The following is a 14,414-nucleotide window of genomic DNA, read 5'->3' as shown; positions in this document are numbered from 1 at the left end:
GTATGTAAACTATACTTGATCTCAATTTATAAGTGATGTGAGACTATTAGGTGTATTGGAAAACTTCTTACAGACAAAACCTAAATAAACTCAAATAGGTGAATTCTAAGTAAGATAATGAATTTAATCGCAAATACAAACCAATAAACCCAAGATTAAAGATGTTAAGTGTTAAGAAAAAATATGTTAATCATATCTTTCCACACTTACACTTTGCACTCTAAGCAAAAGATCTAATGAATTAAAAAATTAAGCAAATACAATTAGCATAATATGTTGGCAAAGCACGAAGTGTTGATTTGTTATGATTTTGATGATGCATGCACCTCTTGTTGGTTTCTCTATTCATGTCTCATTATCTTAGTTTTATCAAAATGTAAAGCATAAATCAACCTATAAGATTATCTTGAGCATATTTGCATTGAAAAACTGATTTTTATGCTTTTTCTGAACATAATAATTCACTATAATAGTCAATTACCTCAAAACTTCTTTAAAAAAGAAAGCTCTCTCCCTTTCAAATTAACATTTGTTGTATCTCTTAAATATAAAGAACTCTTAGTTTGTGATTTAAAAATAATTTTGAAAGTACTTTTACATTTTGCATTTGTTTTTTAAAGAAAGATTACTTAAGGCTCATCAAGATTCATTAGAGAGATGATCAGGCTATAGGTTCTTATTTTAATATCCATCACATAAGATTGATAAGTTTATTTTTATTTTTCTTATAATTTAAAAAATGTGGTGAATGTTGAGGTGAGTGTGTATCATCTATTTTTGTGTAATTCTTGAAGTGTTATTTCAAGAGTTGTGTATGTATAGAGTGTAGGTTATTGTGTGAACTTGTAATTTTGAATAAGTGAAACTTCGGTTTAAGTTGTTGGATAACTAGACGTAAATTCTTGTTGAATTGAATCAGTATAAAAATCTTGTGTCTTTTGTGTTTGATTTGATTCTTGATATTGCACCTCATTCCAAATTTGTCAACAAGATTCATAAAAATGTATGGTCTATTATTTTTGAAAAATCATTTTTTAGTAAAACTACCTCTCCAACTAGTTTGATTTTAACCTATTTTCTTTTTCAATAAAATACAAAATTCAAGGAACTAAAGAATAAAAAAGTTAACAATATTCTCCGTAATTTAGCAAACAAGAGCGTTGTTAAGTTAAAGGATGAATCAAATATGATAGAATCATCAAAGACATAATCTCCAAATGTCAAAGCTTGTGTATATTCACTGAAAGCACACAAGTAAGCAAGCATTGACATAAAATTGTTAAGGCTATAATGTCTACAACTGAACCACTTACAACAAAACATCAAAAGGACTTGTATATCTCAAAATAAAGAAAGTAACATAAATCTCAATATCAATATTATACTCCTCAATTTTTTTTAAATGCTTAATATTATTTTTTTAACACATTTCTGAGTTTTTCTTTATTCTTTATTTAGTTTGAATTATCCACATGAAGAGATAATAAAATGAAGCACATTCTTATTCTTAATTAAGGCTTTATTCGAAAAAAAAAATAATTTCAAAAGTTCCTTCACCCATATTATTATTTTCTCCTTTAAGACATATAATGAACTTTTTATAATATGAATTGAGATATATAGGCTCAAAGGGATAATAAGTGGATTAATTATTAAGGTAGGTTGATTCTTATCAACAAAAGAAATATCTCAATCATCTCAATACATACACGCGAACCAAGTAACAAATTAAAAAAATCATGTCAAGTTCTAAAGCATAAACAAACATAATTGAAGTCACACGAAAAAATTGGATTGGTATAAAATAATCAAATCTCACCAAAAACAATTATATTACATTAGATTCAACAAAATAATTCTAAGAATCAACTTATTAAAAATGCAATGAATACAATCAACCTAACTCATGAAATTAATTATCCAAGAATTATGAAAATGCTAACCACTTATACAAATCCTAAAAATCCAATGAAAAAATATACTGTATGTATTCCTTATTATAGGAATTTTGTTTTTATGTAAAGATAAAAAAAAAATTACTAACTACAACTCTTTCTTTTACAACACAAATAGTGAATGCAATAAATACAAATTAACTACTAAACAATAAACAGTAAACAATAAAAGAAGAGAAAAATTACCACAAAGTAAACAATAAAATATTTCTAAAACTGAAAATAATCTTTAAAATCCTAAAACTATATTTCTCCTCTCCCTACTTAAACAAATTATAGATGAATAAAATATAATACAATGAAAAAAAAAAACTCTCTTCAAGGTGGATAAATAATAAATTTCATCACAAGAGAATACACTAAGCTCAAAACTAATCTTAATCATCTCCTCTAATAACACAAGACTCTCATGAAATAACTTAAGACTATACAACGCTCTACCATGAATTCACACTTATCATAATTTAGACTAAAATTTGTCTTAATGCATATACACTTAAACTATGAGAGTGCATAAAAGGAAAATCCATAAACACTAAAATCATTCATAAAAGAAAGTCTATGTGATGTTCAAGTAAATAAGTATAAATACTTATTAAGAAGTTCTAGGACCATTACATCTCTGAAAATATTTTAAGAGCATTTCATAAACTAATAACAACTAGAACAACTATGAGAAACTATACTACTAATAGCAGATAAGCTGCAAATATTTTGAACTTCATTGCAGGGTGTCCTAAGGAAACCCTTTCAAAAAGTTGCATATACCGCATATAGTGATGAGCACACGGTATTCTTTAGTAAAAGGCGAAAGAATAATTCGCTATGTACTCATCACACGGCTCCGTGAATGAAATATGGAGAAAACTCAGTGCTTTTATCTCATAATTGTTTATTCAAACTGAATAGGCTAAGCGATATGGGATTAGTACGAAACAGAGACATTAACACTGAACTCCTCAGCTATTATGTTCCGTCCCTTCTCTGTCATATGTGGTGCCTTTATGTAGTATTATAGTTTTAGCTGTGATATTGAAGAGTCATGAAGTTAAGTTTCATTTTCTGTTATTTTTCCTGCAATCCAGAATTCAATAACTAAAGAGACTCATACTCAATCATTATAATACAAAATAGCTTAGGATATATGAAGTTATTTTTTCTTTAAAAACTTTAATGTGTTTCCTTTCTCTTTATGGCCAATAATAAAAATGACTTATTTATATTAAAAATATATAAATAAATATATTTACAAAATAGAAGCACATAGGTGGTGCTGAGATGTCTCAAAGTTGACACTCAACACTAAAAATAGAAAGATAGCATCCAAAGAGTGGTGTTCAGTGTTCGATTAAAGAGAGTTAGACTCACGCGCCATGACAGTGGCACTGAGTGTCACGACAGATTCTAATACAATTCAAACCTGACTTTGGACACTCTACACCCTATTTCTAGTGACCCTAGGACCCTCTAAACATTGAGAAACTCTAAAAAACACAACTTTAACTCCATTTGATTACTTGAAACCAAAATCACTTCTCTAAGCTACCCAAACTTTTTTCTACTTCTTCTAACACCAATTTAAGCAAACTAACAGGATGGAGAAGTCATAATACATTAGATGACACACCGTAACACCTCAGTTTACTCCTAACCTTTCTGTTTCAAGTTTTCACTAGTTAAACCTCAAAGTTGAACTAAAATGTGCTAATGAACTCACCCTATTATGCAATTATCACTCTCACACTAGATTTCACTTATTTAAATGCCTAGACAAGTCATAATTGGTCTAATAACATACTCCCAACTTCCCAAAACAATTCACGCCCCTTAATTTGCACTTAAAATCCTTCAAAACACCAACAATGAACTACCTCTTTGTTCTAGATTAGTTTTAAACAAATTCACACTTCTCACAAGTCTCAAATAACTCTATAATAGACCTGATATAGTTATTTCCTTACACCAACACCTATATCTCAAAATCACCTATTAAAACCCCTTTTTTAGACTTAAAACCCAAAGATTTGATCAATCATTACTTCAAACAGTTTGCATTCAATTTCATATATTTACACAACTTCATATTACAAAATTCATGACAACATTGACATTCAAATTTCATCACACCAGAATTAGATCATCCAATACCAAAACATACACATTTAATTAAACCAACATAGCATAAATACTAAAACTTAGTACTCAATCAAGTTAATACACATATAATCCCTAAACTTACAAAACAATTAAAACTAAATAGTTAACATCTAGCTTCCCTTACCTTACACCAATGGTACAAAGCTCTAAGAACAGACCCCTTTTATTTCTCGCGCAAGGAACTTCTAGAAACACCTACGAATCACCAAATTGTAATAGAAAGGAATCTTTAAAACTACAAATTTACATATAATCAGGATGAGAGATCCTAAAGCTCATGCGACAAGAGATTATCACACATGATCTCAAACTAAGAACGAAAGAGAAGAAGTGATAGAAACTTACTTGCTCTAAATAAGAAATTAGTCGGATGGATATGTAGACCTCGTTGCAGTGATTGATTAGGCACCTCTTGATCGTCAAAGAGATGACTCAAGAATTAGAAAAATTGGAGAGAAGGTAAAGAGAACTAAGAGAAAGAGTTTTATAGAGATGAGTTGTGCTTTAAGTAATGCGATAGGTTTAATAAATTTCATTTATATTATCAAATTATTTTAAAATATACTACTCGGTCTCATTATTTTAAAACAACTATCAACTCTAATACTCTATTTTTTAGGTTCTTACAGTCTCGACCATTCTTGGTCGTCCTAGTCGAATTTCGCTTATTTTCAACCAGTGTCGACTCGGTCAAATTCAGCCAATTTCTATCGAGACCAACTTGACTAAATTTCATTTGTGGCTGTCTTAGCCGAATTCGGTCCATTTTTAGTTGGGGCCAATTCGACCCAATTTGGCCGATTTTCAGACAAGACTAAATCAAACAAGTTTCACATGTGGCTTTTCCAAGCATGGTTGTTCCAACTATTTGTCCAATTTTTTATCAGGGCTGACTCAATCAAATTTTTGGTCAAGACTGACTTGACTGAGTTTCGTATGTCGCCTTCCTAGTCTAATTTAGTCAATTTTAGGCTAAGGGTGACTTGACTAAGTTTCGATTGTGTCTGTCTTGGTTGAATTTGACCGAATTTCGACCTCGATCTATTTCAGCATTTTTCCCAACTTAGCCCGTGTCAACCTTTGGTTTGACCCGACTCATCTCAACTTTTTAATTTTTGTTGTCTATGGGAGAACTCGTGTTCTTAAGTGAAAATCTTTCATATCTACTTAGTTAATTTTTTTCAAGATTTTTAAATAATAGTTCAATTCAATTTGTTATAACAAAAAGTAATTTGATTCAGACGAACTATTTTTTGGTTTAGTGCACTTTTTAACATTTCAGTTCAAACAAACTATTTTTTGGTTGTGTGTTTAATTATTTCTAATTGTTTCTTAATTTTTTATTAAACACTTAATAAGAATTAGTTAGTGAAGAAATTATAAAACATTTAAAATAACTAAATTTTGAATTGTATAACTTGATTAAGATAAAGATTCAATGAGATCGATTCTTGTAATACATTTTTTAATTAATGCATTTCTAAAATGATTATGATATTTACCACTAGTAGTCCTAAAGAGGGGTTTTAATCTTTAATGTAAAAAAAATCATTTTCTTAATTTTTATTTACACAGCTTTGTAGAAGATAAATTGCTATAAAATTATTAAGAGATTTGTTTGAGATAACATATGTTCTTGAGTAGAGACAATTGTTTTTTATACTTAATTTTATGTCTTTTTTACGAGGAACATATATTATGAATGAAGTGGGTAAATATAATTTTTTTTTAGATTTTTAATTATAAAATATCGTAGTTTGTTTAAAATTAGTGTCGTTCAAAAATTGTGCAGTTCAGTTAAAAATTAGTGTAGATCGGAAACATGTTAAAGTACATAGCATAACAGTTCAGTTTAGTTCATATACAGTTCAGTGTAGTGTAATTTGTTAGAATAAAAAATAGTTCAATCAATTCGTATGATAGAAATCTAATTTTTGGACCAGTGCAATTCATTTTTTCCACCCCTAATTGCAACTGAATCGAACCGCGTTACTACATAGCTATTGATCTAGGATTCATTTGGCTAATCGTGATTAGGTCAAGAACAGTCCAAGGTTGAATTGATCAATCCAAGGTAGATAAATAATTTTAATTAAACTAATAATCATATTTACGAAAGATTGAATTTTGATCTAAACAAATATTAAATTATGTAAGCCAACTCTGATTCCATAAGGTAACCCTTGCTAAACGGACTATTAAATTAAACTTAATTACAGGGTACCCACAAGAGAACCCTTCCAAAAAGTTGCGTATGCCGCTTATGATGACGAACCCACGGTATTCTTTAGTAAAAGGCGAAAGAATAATTCGCTCTGGGTTCATCACACGGCTCCGTGATCTGAGACACTTTACAATTCACATATTTTATTAATAGTTTCTTATTTCTACTCAAGAGACTTCTTGATGTGGGCTTAATAATACATACAAAATCACAACTCCTTCTGTCCACTTTTATGTTACATTGGGTGGTTTGATTGTGAGGGACTCAAAGTCCTCCCTTTGGTGATAACTCTATGCATTCAACCTCACTCACACTGCTTCCTCAGTTTCAGGAAATCTGTTCTAATTTTAAGTCTCTTAATTCAATGATTGTTAGTTTACCAATGTACTAAAACTTTTGGTCATATCCATTTTGGCAGATAGATGAAATTTTAATTACAATTATGCTAAAAAACTGCAGTGCTTGAAACATTTCTTGCAATGAACCAAATACTTTTGCAGTATTATGTTTTTGCAGTGACATTCAAGAGCCATAGATTATTTTGTAAGTTCCATTTGCTGCTAAATTTCGTGAAAGGTATAGAATATTTTAATTTTAATGTTTTAAAATACTTTAAAAATCTTTTTAATATATTAATATAAATGTGAATTAAAGACTCATCAGAAAAATAACACCAACATATTCCGTTGAAGAACTTGAAGTGAAAAATGTTCTCGAGATAAATAACTATATATACCTATTCTTAACAATTCCAAAATATTCTATTAAAGATTTTGAAGTTAAAAATGTTCTCGACATAAATAACTATACCTATTCTTAACAATTCCAAAATATTCAATTAAAGATCTTGAAGTTAAAAACGTTGTGGAGGTAAATACTTATTATTTAACAATTTGTTCTTTTGGAGAACAATTTGTAATATAATATTGGACCTTCAAGCAGATAACAGTTTAAATTTAACAATTGATAAGAATTATATTGATTGTATATATCAAAGCTAAATGCTAAAATGACTCATATTCAATCATTATATGATATCAATATGTATATTATATATATATATATATATATATATATATATATATATATATATATATATATATATATATATATATATAACTTTTGAGATAGAATAATATGTTAGGTCATCTCATTTTCTTTCAAAATTTTAAGGATTTTTCTTTCTTTTTATTATGACTCATAATAAAATAAATGAATCTTTCTAATAAAAAATAATTTATTAATTATTTAGATTATAGAAATAATTTAATTGTTTAAACTATAGAAATTTATAATTATATAAAATTTTATAATGCACGTATATAATATTATAATCAGTTTATTAAATAATTTGATTGTTTAAGTTATAAAAAGATAAAATTATATATATATATATATATATATATATATATATATAATTTTCTTATCAATACTAAATAGTATATTTTAAATAATTTAATTAATTAAATTATAAGCATTTATAATTGTACATAGTATAATGTAACACCATACAAATATAATTGTATATATCCTGCTCAAAATATGTTATAATTCAGATACAGAACCCTTCAATAAATGAGATCTATATAAAATATTAACTCTTCTAAGATTAGAAAAATATGATAATATAAACAAAATTGAAATTATAATAAACTGAATTAATTTATTACATATATATGTTAGTTAGTTGTTATATATTAAGTGTATCTTATTTGTTATATCTTGTGATGGTGGTACTTGATAAATACGGATAAATGTTTTCATATAACTCCAAAAATATCTTAAAGCTTCAGCAGCTTCTCAAAGTTTTTAGCCTTGAGCAGTAAGAGATGAACAATTTTAGGGATGTTGATCTGCTTCCTGTTCATCTCAATTAGAAACATCTTGATTTTTGTCTTCATTTCCCACAAACCAAGACTCAGATCTACCATAATGTTCATTTGTCATAGAACTAGGAGTAGGAGGTGTGAAGTGTTCCTCTGTCTAGACATGGTAATTTAGTTGGCTAATGGCTGTAAACGATGGATGCAAATGCTAGTGCATGAGTGCAGTATTTATAGATCAAAACACATTAATTTCAAAATCAATTACTTTATTTGTGTAGAATTAATTCTTTAATGCAATTAATAAAATCAGTGTCAGATTTATTGGTCTAGATATCAAGGAATCATCAAGCTGTAGTTCTAAGGCTTGTTATGAATGTATCAATCAGTTTAAAACATGTAAATGCATACACATTGAAAATATGTAGAATGAACCTCGACCTAGGCAACCTCCACCTGGAGCCGACTTGCATGGATGAAGCTTCTTTTCTCTTTTTGGATGGGCTAACATCAACATTAATGACTAGGAGAGACCTCACCCAAATGCGGCATGAAAATCAAACTTCTTGAGCAAAACAATGAAAATTACCATAATTAGAAAAGCTTGAAATTGCGAGTAAAGGTACATGAAAGTTACAAAAAAAACATGGTAGAAGGGTTCTTAAGATATGCTAAGCAGCGACTTACTATTAATTGACTAAGGAAGGTCCTTCAAAATAACAATATTCCTTCTTTCCTCGGCCGAGATGTTCAGATACAAAGTAAACTTTTCAGGCCTTTTCCAATAGAGAGGAAAATGCATTTCTCCTTATCAGAATCAATACACCTAAGCTTGAAAGCCAAAGTCTTAAAACCCTGTAAGATTGGGTATACATGGAAAAAAGAGACCAGTATTGGACACCATTCAAGGATAGCCAGTTGACCTCTAAACCTTGCTTAAGCTAGTAAAAATGGATGAAAGTATGGCACGTAGGTGTCATGTCAAGTTGTTCACACAAAATCTAAAAAGCCTTTAAGAAGGGCCAACTATTTGGATGCAACTGGCTTGGCGCCACCTGCATCGTGGTTAACATGAGCTGATATTGTGTTAGATACAAAAGAAAAATGTTAAATACAACTCCACCTCAAGCAAAGAACAATTTATGAACACAAATCTATTTAATAACTTGGTCTACTTGTAAATATTATTAACTTTTGAGTTCAAAAGTTTATAGACCTACACAATCCAAAATATATTATTATTGTCAAACATAAAACAGTCAGGTAAGAATGAGATCGAAGGGTACGATCTATAAACACTCCTAAAATCAAGAAAAAAAATTATATTTATGATAATATAAACAAAATCCATGATATAGTAAACTAACTTTAGTGTTAATATGTTGTTATATTTTGAGCTTATCTTATTTGTTATTATTCTCTACATCCTATCAGGCTCATGAAAGCCTATATATACATGATAATAAAGAATACTTCAATTCAATATTCATTTTTTACTCTCATACTTTCATAAGATAGTTTTTATTGACTTGAACATGGGAGTCCTTATAAGTAAACTTCCTCCTATGATAGGTCAAGAAAATATAAGGTTTAATCATTGAGATTTTGGTGACTTTTCTTAAATAGGTCTTTCACTCTTTTTTTTTGTCTCAACTGGGTTCTTATTTTTGCAAAATTGAAACAATTAGGTCTTTATCGTTAATTTTGTATTAACACCTTTAAAGAGTGTGGAAAGTGTCAGTTCATGTTTTTTTTGAATTTTTTAAATATTTTTTTAATTATTCTTTCTTTTATTTTGTTTAACGCTTGTGTCATGTGACAATGACAATGTGACGTGACACTAACAATGTCACGTGTCATTGTTAGGCTCCATGTCATTATATTCGTTTCAATTTGGTTCCTATATTTTTATTGTCTTAATTTAGTTGTGTATTTTTATTTTGTCTCAATTTAATCTTAATTTTCTTAAAAATTAAACAATTTTGTTCCTCTTCCCATTCAAGAGAAGAAGAGATCTTGAGTGGGTTTTCAAGGCCAAATAGAATAAGGAGAGTTTGAAGGAAAGAAAGAAGAGAACACATGCGTGACACTGGAAAGGAGAACGCATGCAAATTGCATATATTATTATCACCTTCTCTGTTTGATATCTGTTATTTTATTTTGGTTGGTTTTCTTTCCTTTGGTTTGTGGTGCTAATAATGGAGAAATAGACTTTCGTAGTAATTGGCCATAGAAATTGACATTCACTTATCATCCAATTTTGCAACCTGTATATCAAAACTGAATAGAAAAAGTTCATTGTTTTTTTCCTCAACCCAAAGTTTCCAAAAACAGGAAAAGAACACTAATTTGAATTAAAAATGGGTTCAATGTCCACGTTTGTACAAGGAGTTAGTGGTGAGTTTGGTTGAGTGATAAAATTCCACTTGTCCGTAGAAAACATGAATGGAACTGACTTAGTGCCGCGGAGGTTTTGTTAATGGGTTTGTTCATGGATAAGATTGTGCGTTATGTTTTGGCTGTTGCTATGGATGGTGTTTGAAGGATGACAAATTACAACCACCCATGAGGCCATGATGTGTTGTGTACCATGTGAATATCTGTTTAGCTACAGTTGAGCTCTTACCCAACAGATTTTGAAACTTTGTGAGAAATACGAATGAAATGACCTTTTCCAAAAGTCAAAAGTGATGTTGCTGGTGCAATTGTGGCTGCATGGAGCCCTGTCATAATTTTCTGAAAACATTATAGGCATCAGCAATGGGATGGATTTGGAATTATTAAAGGACATAGTCTCAGGAATTGGATGGAGAAGATAATGGTTTTCGCTTGATGGTTAGAATTATATGCTTTAATCCTAAAACCCATTTCTTACTCTAAAATATACTAGGATCCTTATACTACATTCTCCACAAAATATTAATATCTAACAACAGGGTCACCGTATGGCAACCCTTCCAAAAAGTGGCGTATGCCGTTTGTAGTAACGAACACACGGTATTCTTTAGTAAAAGGCGAAAGAATAATTCGCTATGTATTCATCACACGGCTCCGTGACTTTATACATCAAACACTCACATTTTTTATATCTTAGTTTCTTATTTCCACTGAACAGACTCCTCGATATGGGCTTAACAATAGATACAAAATCATATAACTCCTGTCCACTTTTATGTTATATTGGGTGATCTTATTGTGAGGAACTCAAAGTCCTTTCTTTACTACTCAATCTCAATCACACTGCTCAGCAATTGCAGTAAATTTGGTTACAATTTTAAGTACCTTAGTTCAATGGTTGTTGGTTTACCAATTCACAAAAACTACTGGTGATATTCATTTTAGCAGATGGAGGAAGTCCTAATTAGTATTATGTTAAAAAACTGCCGTGTTTGTGGCATTTCATGCAGTGAGCTAAAATACTTTTGCAGTCTTATAGCTTTAGTGTTGACATTCAAGAGCCATTAAGTACAAAAGTAAGTTCCATTTGCTGTTAATTTTCCTCTCAGGTTCAGATCCAGGCTCCCAAAAAGTGTTCTCAAGGTAAACAACTATTGTTTAATAATTTGTTGCTTTGGGAAAGAATTTGGCATATAATATGGGACTTCTAAGCACATATCAGTTTAACAATTGATTGTATACATAAAGCTAAGTTACAGGCTAAAATGACTCTCAATCATTAGCTGATATCAACCAGTATATTATATATAATAAAAAAGTTTTGAGATAAAATAATATGTTAGTTCATCGTTTATACTAATTTCCTTTTCTTTCAAAATTTTAAGTATTTTTCACTTTCTTTTTATTATGACTAATAATAAAATAAACAAGTATTCTTTCTGATAAAAAATATTAATTACTGATTATTTAAACTATAGAAATTTATAATTATATACTTTTATAATTAGATTATTAAATAATATATTTTAAATAATTTTATGATTTAGGTTATAAAAAATTAAAATTTTAAATCTGATACATATGTATATAATTTTCTAATCAATTTAGTAAATGATAAATTTAAAATAATTTAATTGATTAAATTATAGAAATTTGTAATTGTACATAGTATAATAGAATACAAGTCATAATACTACAATAACATTTAAAAGACAACATGGCTATAATACAAGTATTTTTCTCATCTATCTCAATTCACTGCAGTCCATCCATTAGATGTGAAAGGTGGGTCTCCCTGCAGAATTCTATCGCAACATGGCTCTATCCTTGTTGCAGGAGAATGAATATGGAAACAAACATATGAGGAAAGTGTTTATTATGTCAAACACAATTGCACCTAGACTATTTGTAGTGGATAAAAGACCTATGAAAATGAAAAGGATCCCACACCTTTCACATCTAATGGATTGACTACAGTGAACTCAGATAGATGAGAAAAATACTTGATGTTGTCTGTATAGACCCCTATAGAGTTTGAGTGATGGTGTTCAGCTAGAGATTGCTTTATTGTCATTCTTATTTCTTCATCCTTAAAAACCATTCGTTGTTGAGTAGATTATGAGTCATACCTAATAAATGCCATGGTTCCCTTGGCTATACGGTAAGGTGGTGATCATTTGAGATTTGGATAAATTTCTCTCATTATGGTGGGTGTTGGAAGAGCGACTATGGAGTTTGGTGGAAGATTTATATATTAGGGTGAGGGTATATAGTGATATGATGGTTGATAGGGGATTATGTTGCAAGGTATTCCAATGGTATGTCTGCGAACTAGTTTAAAGATGGGTAGATTTTTGTGACTGTTGGGTGAAGGATGAAACTCATAGTTTTTATTATGTGGGACGCTCAAGAGTGGATAGTTGAAAGGTTGGTATGGTGTAGGCTGAAAATTTGAGGGGTAGAAGGATGATATGTTTAAGGTTGGTTTTGGGGTCGAGTCGTGGGATGTGGAAGGTTCAAGTCTGGTTCGTGAGGGGCTTGGATTGACAAGGACTCAACTGCATCAGTTTGAGACTGAGGTCCTTGAGAGACAGTTAGTTTAGGGTTGGCTTTATCTTGCAAAATGAGCACTTGAGACTTGATTTGAGTATCATCAAAACTTCTCTACTTTATCTATTAAGGTAGGAAACTCTTTAATAAATATAGGCACTATCACAATTTTAATATCACCCCTCAGCTCATTCTCGAACTTTTTACACCTTCATTCTTCATTCATAGGCAAGGTGTAAAAGCACCCCAAATGCGTGAACCTGTCAGCATACCCAGCCATTAATATATTTCCATGCACCAACTATAGAAACTCCACCTCTTTCGCATATCTCATGCTGAATGCTCAATATAAAACCTCTTTTTGAACAGCTCAACATGATTTCTTCTCTATTTTCTTTTAACTCAGCTTCATGTTGACCCACTAGTGGACTACTTCTCTAGGCAACTAATACTCCAAATAAGCCAACCTATCCTCAGTTGGACACCTTTCTTGGTGTCAAAGATCATCTCCATGTCTCTCAGCCATTGATCAACCCCATCTGGATTGGTTTTCCCATCAAAAAGGGAAGGATTATACAAAACATAACGAATCCTAATTACGCTGCAACATCTCACTTACCCTGCACTAGATTAATTGGAACATTCTCATATGCTCACACCATTAAGGTGATCATTTCAACAATAAGACAAACATACAATAAATAGAGATGAAATGATAAGTTAATATACCAAAAAGAGCATTCATACAACATTTATATAGAAGTTAATACATATAAAGATTTATATTAACTAACCTTAAGACATACAATAATTCATTATAGACTTGACCATCTGGATATATGTATTGATATTAGACTCTGGCGAATTATGCACTTGTGGTGGTCTCTACTGCTTTGTAGAGCCATTGTCAATGGGTTTCACCTAACCATACACAAGATTAATCTGTTAACGCCTTTGGCCAAGGTAAAACTCCTAAACTAGGACCTCATACTCCTCTCATCACGTACTTCACTCTTCTCTACTTGAGACTGAATGGTTATTAGAGTGTTAGGATAACTCCTCATAAGAAATCCATACATCAATACATACACTATTGGAACCATTGCAAGAAACTTCTCCTTGAAATTCTTTTCACTTATTCACCATACATACCCACCACCATGTTATAAATCAAAGAAACATCACACTCCATAATAGACACACTTAGAAACCATGGAAACACCACTTCAAACAAATCATAGAATTTATAAATCACAAAAACACACATTGGCGCTCAGAGTGACACTTAGTACAAGACCTCCCGCAAAA

At 30.2% G+C, this 14,414-nt stretch overlaps 3 non-coding genes across 3 annotated transcripts; all 3 read right to left on the bottom strand.

Annotated features, from left to right (window-relative positions):
* Positions 1 to 2,683: 2,683 nt before the first annotated feature.
* LOC148202917 (U5 spliceosomal RNA) lies at positions 2,684 to 2,799 on the bottom strand. Its single transcript, XR_015785357.1, has one exon. It is a non-coding gene; the product is annotated as a U5 spliceosomal RNA (small nuclear RNA).
* Positions 2,800 to 6,330: 3,531 nt separating this feature from the next.
* Positions 6,331 to 6,446, bottom strand: LOC124840627 (U5 spliceosomal RNA). The gene has a single exon (XR_007029058.2). It is a non-coding gene; the product is annotated as a U5 spliceosomal RNA (small nuclear RNA).
* A 4,647-nt stretch (positions 6,447 to 11,093) lies between these two features.
* On the bottom strand, positions 11,094 to 11,210 carry LOC124835959 (U5 spliceosomal RNA). Its single transcript, XR_007028608.2, has one exon. It is a non-coding gene; the product is annotated as a U5 spliceosomal RNA (small nuclear RNA).
* Between the last annotated feature and the right edge of the window lie 3,204 nt (positions 11,211 to 14,414).

The sequence above is a fragment of the Vigna umbellata genome, chromosome 3 (genome assembly GCF_029865625.1).
Source record: "Vigna umbellata cultivar VRB3 chromosome 3, Vumbellata_1.0, whole genome shotgun sequence".
Classification (NCBI taxonomy): domain Eukaryota; kingdom Viridiplantae; phylum Streptophyta; class Magnoliopsida; order Fabales; family Fabaceae; genus Vigna; species Vigna umbellata.
This window is presented reverse-complemented; position numbering and strand designations above follow the sequence as displayed.